The sequence below is a fragment of the Oncorhynchus kisutch genome, linkage group LG26 (genome assembly GCF_002021735.2).
Source record: "Oncorhynchus kisutch isolate 150728-3 linkage group LG26, Okis_V2, whole genome shotgun sequence".
Taxonomy (NCBI): domain Eukaryota; kingdom Metazoa; phylum Chordata; class Actinopteri; order Salmoniformes; family Salmonidae; genus Oncorhynchus; species Oncorhynchus kisutch.
In genome coordinates, this window is record NC_034199.2 from 2,794,466 (window position 1) to 2,802,252 (window position 7,787).

Here is a 7,787-nt window from a genome sequence, read left to right on the forward strand (position 1 = left end):
GGGGCCCCAGTTGGCCCGAAGGTTATCTTAAGAGAGGGTGAGGTGGCGATGACGGGGCTGGCTTCCTCACATCAAAACATACCTGCAGACAAGTGACAGATGGATAGAGAGAGAGAGAGAGCATGATTAAGCCTTGTTTTTTTATTCTAACACGGTCAGTCATCAGGAGGTGAAATGTAAAACTGACCTTGGATCATTAACTACGTCTCTGTCTGTATTTCAATGTAAAGCATCTCTTTAATAATACTTCCTGTTGACCCGACCAAGTGACATCACACCAATGATCATGCTGTGCCCTCTGTGTCAGCCAGTTCAGATACGGGAGGGGTTCACCAAAACAGCTGATATAACCTAGAGGATTTAGGGAGAAGGGGGAGAGCGAGGAAGTGAAGAAGAGAGACTGTTATTGTGTGTGTGTGGTTTGACCTGGTGTCCACACTAAGTGGCTACAGAGTACTTCATGCTGAATAACAGACACATGAGGACAAACAATAGAAGATAATGTCAATAGAAGATGTGACACCTATCGGAGTTTACCTGAACCTAGAGGTCGACCGATTAATCGGAATGGCCGATTAATTAGGGCCGACTTCAAGTTTTCATAACAATGGGAAATCTGTATTTTTGGACACCGATTTGGCCAATTTATATATATTTTTTTTAACACCTTTATTTAACTAGGCAAGTCAGTTAAGAACACATTCTTATTTGCAATGACGGCCTAGGAATGGTGGGTTAACTGCCTTGTTCAGGGGCAGAACGACAGATTATTACCTTGTCAGCTCGGGGGTTCAATCTTTCAACCTTTCAGTTAACTAGTCCAACGCTCTAAACACCTGCCTCACGAGGAGCCTGCCTGTTACGCGAATGCAGTAAGAAGCCAAGGTAAGTTGCTAGCTAGCATTAAACTTATAAAAAAACTATTAATCAATCAATCATAATCACAAGTTCACTACACATGGTTGATGATATTACAGTTTATATAGCGTGTCCTGCATTGCATATAATCAATGCGGTGCGCATTCACGAAAAAGGACTGTCATTGCTCCAACGTGTACCTAATCATAAACATCAATGCCTTTCTTAAAATCAATACACAAGTATATATTTTTTTACCTGCATATTTAGTTAATATTGCCTGCTAACATTAATTTCTTTTCACTAGGTAAATTGTGTCACTTCTCTTGCTACAGAGTCAGGGAATATGCAGCAGTTTGGGCCACCTGGCTCGTTGCGAACTGTGTGAAGTCTATTTTTTCCTAACAAGGACAGCCAACTTCGCCAAACAGGGGATGATTTATCAAAACCGCATTTGCGAAAAAAGCACAATCATTGCACGATGTCACGATCGTCGTAGTGAGGAGACCAAAGTGCAGCGTGGTGTGAATACATACTTTTAATGAATGACGAAAAAACACGAAGTACACCTAACAAACAAACAAAATAACAAAACGAACATGAACGCTATCGAAACTGAGTGCTAACATGCAACATCACATAGACAATAACCCACGAACCACAAAATATGGTTCCCAATCAGAGACAACGACAAACACCTGCCACTGATTGAGAACCATATCAGGCCAAAACACATAGAAACAGACTAACTAGACATGCAACATAGAATGCACACTCATATCACACCCTGACCAAACAAAATATAGAAACAAACAACTCAAATAATGGTCAGAGTCTGACACACGACTGTACCTAACCATAAACATCAATGTCTTTCTTAAAATCAATACACAGAAGTATATATTTTAAACCTGCATATTTAGCTAAAATAAATCCAGGTTAGCAGGCAATATTAACCAGGTGAAATTTTGTCACTTCTCTTGTGTTCATTGCACGCAGAGTCAGGGTATATGCAACAGTTTGGGCCGACTGGCACGTTGCGAACTAATTTGCCAGAATTTTACGGAATTATGACATAAAATTGAAGGTTGTACAATGCAACAGCAATATTTAGATTTATGGATGCCACCCGTTAGATAAAATACAGAACAGTTCCGTATTTCACTGAAAGAATAAACGTTTTGTTTTCGAAATTATAGTTTCCGGATTTGACCATATTAATGACCAAAGGCTCGTATTTCTGTGTGTTATCATGTTATAATTTAGTCTATGATTTGATAGGGCAGTCTGACTGTCTGCGATGGTAGGCACCAGCCGGCTCGTAAGCATTCATTCAAACAGCACTTTCGTGCATTTTGCCAGCAGCTCTTCGCAATTATTCAAGCATTGCGCTGTTTATGTCTTCAAGCCTATCAACTCCCAAGATTAGGCTGGTGTAACCGATGTGAAATGGCTAGCTAGTTAGCGGGGTGCGTGCTAATAGCGTTTCAAATGTCACTCGCTCTGAGACTTGGAGTAGTTGTTCCCCTTGCTCTGCAAGGGCCGCGGCTTTTGTGAAGCGATGGGTAACGATGCTTTGAGGGTGGCTGTTGTCGATGTGTTCCCGGTTCGAGCCAAGGTAGGGGCGAGGAGAGGGACGGAAGCTATACTCTTACACTGGCAATACTAAAGTGCCTATAAGAACATCCAATAGTCAAAGGTATATGAAATACAAATCGTATAGAGAGAAATAGTCCTATAAATACTATATTAACCACAACCTAAAACCTCTTATGAGCGTCACTTTGTACAGCTCCATATTTTCTGTTCCATCCTAACGGAAACCCAGAATGTTTTTCATTTTCATGGAATAGAAACACCATAATATTACTATAATTAATTAAGCAAGTAACGTTACCAGTAAAACGTTTGGACACACCTACTCATTCCAGGATTTCACTTAATTTTTTACTAATTTCTACATTGTGGAATAATAGTGAAGACATCACAACTATGAAATAACACGGGTCTCTCGCGTGCCCTGCATTCTGTAGTACAGACATGGCCTGCTCTCCCTGTAAGGAAGTAGGCACTTTCCCATGTTTACTACAGTATGTATTGTAGACTGCACAGTAGCCTAATAAACAAATAAACACATTTTGTTATTAAAAAGAATGATTAAAAAAGACTCTTTCAAAATGCAAAATGATTTAGTTATGGATCCATAACAAATTACTATGGAAATAAATATCACAAAGTTGTCTAATGAAGGCAAACTATTTAGAATCCTCCAATTCTGTAACCTACTCCATTCCATCCTAACAGAAACCCTGAGGGTTTCGTTTTTTCTCTGAATAGAAACACCGTAATATTAATCATATTAATTAAGCCAAATTTCTTCAAATCAATCCCATATACTATGTTATTACAAAAAAGGTTTTAAATTCTATGGTAATGCCAATACGGAATACTATCAAATGCTTTTCAAAGATGTCCTCTAGGGGTCAGACTAGCAATAACTTGCAGTAACAGAAGAAATGGCTGAGAATTAAATGACGTGCCACAGAATGCTGCAGCAGCACGCAGGGTGTGCTGTATATTGCAATCCGTATAACATAGAGCCACAAAGCAGGAGTCAATTTTATATTTAGATCTCCCTCCCAGCCCCGCCCCCTGCCTTCTTCCTGGCCAATTATGTGTGAAACACATCTCATTGTCCTAGAAATTCCTCGGACATGGAAATGCCTCGGACATGGAAACAATCCCAGATACCCGAGGGTTAAATTCCCATTTAACGTATACTTGTTCGATGGATTGGACTAGCATGAAAAGAGGGTGAGATCCGGTAGTTGGTGGGGAGTTGTAAATGGTATGATTACAACTGATGTTACAACTGATGTTCGATTGTTAATGGTTATTGTTCCATTGTTAATGGTTGATGAGAGGTCTGTCCGTAATAACATGAATGTAACTGATGGATGTACATGTTCATGTTTTTAAATGTATTGTATGGCAATGTAATGTATTAAATGTCAAAGTATTTTGCCTGTAACGTAAGACTAGCTGTCGCCATTGGCATCGGCTAATGGGGATCTTAAAACCTCTACTGACTCCCCATCCCGCATGCGGGATCGTAATCATCGCCTGAAACTAATTAGCATAACGCAACGGACATCAATATCCCTAGAAAATATTCCTATTCATGAAAATCACAAATGTAATATATTGAGACACGGCTTAGCCTTTTGTTAATCACCCTGTCATCTCAGATTTTCAAAATATGCTTTACAGCCAAAGCTAGACAAGCATTTGTGTAAGTTTATCGATAGCCTAGCATAGCATTATGCCTTGCTAGCAGCAGGCAACCTTGTCACGAAAATCAGAAAAGCAATCAAATTAAATCTTTTATCTTTGATGAACTTCAGATGTTTTCACTCACGAGACTCCCACGTAGATAGCCAAAGTTCTTTTTTTCCCAAAATATTATTTTTGTAGGCGAAATAGCTCTGTTTGTTTTTCACGTTTGGCTGAGAAATCGCCCGGAAATTGCAGTCACGAAAACGGCGAAAAATATTCCAAATTAGCTCCATAATATCGACAGAAACATGGCAAACGTTGTTTATAATCAATCCTCAAGGTGTTTTTCAAATATCTATTCGATAATATATCCATCGGGACAATTCGTTTTTCAGTAGGACCAATTGGAGTAATGGCTACCTCTGTATTTTACGCGAGAGTCACCCTGGGAGACATCAGGTGACCACTTACGTAATGTAGCCGTCTACGGCTATTCTTCAACATAAATGCGTAAAACTAAGTCACAATGCTGTAGACACCTTGGGGAATACGTAGAAAGCGTAAGCTGGTTGATAGCACATACACAGCTCAATAGGGACTCATTGGAACGCAGCGCTTTCAAAATATGGAGCACTTCCGGATTGGATTTTTCTCAGGCTTTCGCCTGCAACATCAGTTCTGTTATACTCACAGACAATATCTTTACAGTTTTGGAAACGTTAGAGTGTTTTCTATCCAAAGCTGTCAATTATATGCATATTCTAGCATCTTGTCCTGACAAAATATCCTGTTTAAAACGGGAACTTTTTTTTTCCATAAATGAAAATACTGCCCTTAGAGTCGCAACAGGTTTTAATAAATCAAATCATCTCTGAATGGTATAAGAGTACTGTTAACATATGAGTATCCATAATGCAATCAGAACTTGAGAGATCATGCTAGATTAAGGGAATGTAACATTAAGTGCATTTCAGACTGAATAACTCATAAAGCCATTATATGACCGCCTCTGGCATAGCGTAATGTAAACCCAATATCATTGCCTCAAACGTGTGCTAGTGAGAAAGGATGTTGGTCACTTCGCCATGAAGAGGAGGCGTACAGATGGATTCCTGAGCAGACAACACTCTAAAGGGTCCTGACAGCCTAGATGACCAGAATCCCTGCTACCATGATAAAGAAAGGCTGCCTTTGCGTAACTGTAATGTTAAATAAAAAAGCTATACATGGTTATGTAACAGAAAACATCGTACAGCGAAAAGAGCAGACAATAGCCTGCTGCAGAGCGGCACATCTCAGCCATGACATGTCATCACAAACCCCCCCAAATCCGCAACTAACCGGTAGCTACATACTATCCAAATAGCCTAATGTCACTACTGATACTGCTCAGAAGTAGCTGATGCATCTGCAGCATGCACAGTGAGAGTGACATGATCATCTAAAACCTAGGTCTACAATGTAGAGTATTTGAGCTGAAGCTTACGTCTAACAGTATATGCCGGTAAGCCATGAGAGAAGAATAGATGATGACCTGATAACGAGAAAAAATATACCCCATAGATTACTAGAATAAGCCTACATAAGCTCTACATAACAGACTGTTTACATTCAATATATATATATATATTTTTTTTTATGTAGCCTTTATTTAACTAGACAAGTCAGTTAAGAACAAATTGTTATTTACAATGACGGCCTACCCCAGATGACTCTGGGCCAATTGTGCTCCGCCCTATGGGACTCCCAATCACGGCCAGATGTGATGCAGCCTGGATTCAAAGCAGGTGCTGCAGTGATGCCTCTTGCACTGAGATGCAGTGCCTTAGACCGCTGCGCCACTCGGGAGCCCTAAAAGCGATGAACGCTTGATGGGTGTTTAGCAAGCCCACAGCATCTAGGTAATGCTTGCATCAACAGCCAATCCAACACGTCTGGAAGTTAGTAAGACTTGATTGGATATCACACCACCATACAGTCAGCTTTCCCCGCTAGGTCCAAGGTGATAACTTGAAATCTGAGGAAAAAACAGTTAAGGTTATAGTTTTAGGGTTAGCAGTAGTACACATTTTAGATGAAGATATACTCCTGTGAATGCAGTGCCTTCAGATAGTATTCATACTCATTGACTTATTACACATTTTGTTGTGTTACAGGCTGAAATCACAATGGATGACCTAGATAATGACAAAGTAAAAACATGTTTTTAGACAAATTTGCAAATTACATATAAAAATATCTCATTTTCATAAGTATTCACACCCCTGAGTCTATACTTTGTAAGAAGCCCCTTTGGCAGCGGTTTACAGCTTCGAGTCGTCTTGGGTATGAAATCACATACACGCTATAAAGCTTAAGTTACAAAGCATTAACAAGCATTACAAGGCATTATTCTAGACATGGTCAGAGAGGGATAGAGAGAGAGAAGTCATAGCCTGAAAGGCCATGCCTCAAGAGTCCCTGGGGTGGAGAGAGAAAGAAAGAGTGTATCTCACCAGCGCAGGTCAGGGACAAAAGAAGAGAAAGAAACAATGAATCTAAGACCCTTTTGACTGTGTTTAAATTCCAAATCTGAGTTGTTGACCAATAGCATTACAGTTGAGTTAACTTCCACTCAGAATTTTTTTATTTTACCTTTACTTTACTAGGCAAGTTAGTTAAGAACAAATTCTTAATTTCAATGACAGCCTAGGAACAGTGGGTTAACTGCCTGTTCAGGGGCAGAAGGACAGATTTGTACCTTGTCAGCTCAGGGATTTGAACTTGCAACCTTTCGGTTACTAGTCCAATGCTCTAACCACTAGGCTACCCTGCCGCCCCGGCCAAACACAGGCTAATTGTGATCTGACCTATGGGACTCCCAATCATGGAAGGATGTGATAGTGCCTGGATTCAAACCAGGAACTGTAGTGACACTACTTTCATGGAAATGCAGTGCCTTAGACCGCTGCGCCACTCGGGAGTATACAGTTGATAAGAGTCACTTTGGGGGCTGGGCCTCCATACATCTGTCTGTATCATACATATGCCTATAAAAAAGGTTTCTGTTCATTCTGGTTATCTGGACAACTCCTTCACTTGACTTTATCCCAATAGTTTCAGTTGGAGAACTATATCAGAAACATCCTGAAGAGAACCTGCTACGGTGAGTTATTTGCCGATGGAATATCTTGTAAATCTTCACAGGAATTATGCCAGATATAATCATAGGAGGTGATTGATTCCTTATAGAACTACCTTATAATTAGTGGTATAATAATAACATTTTCCCTTCCAGAGCTCTATTCTGTGTGTTACACCCCAAGAAGAGTGGAGTCACCTCATTGAGGTATGTGATGGAGAATGAGTTGCGTTAATGAGATTATGCACAGCAGGTGGAAGGAAGGAAACTATCACTTAAAGAACCAAAATGGACACTAATATCCATTATCCAGTATGAAAATGATGAGGGTGACACATTAGGATAATGATACATAAGTGCAGTGCAAGCATCTTTAGCTACAGTGATTTTGCCTGCAAAGATTGCACGCAATACACTTCAAATCACAAATGGATATAGATACCAAATTTCCTGGAATTGCATTTAGAACAATGTACTACTCACAGACTGTTGAATAAGAAAAGCACATTTATGAAATAGAGGTCAAGAGCGT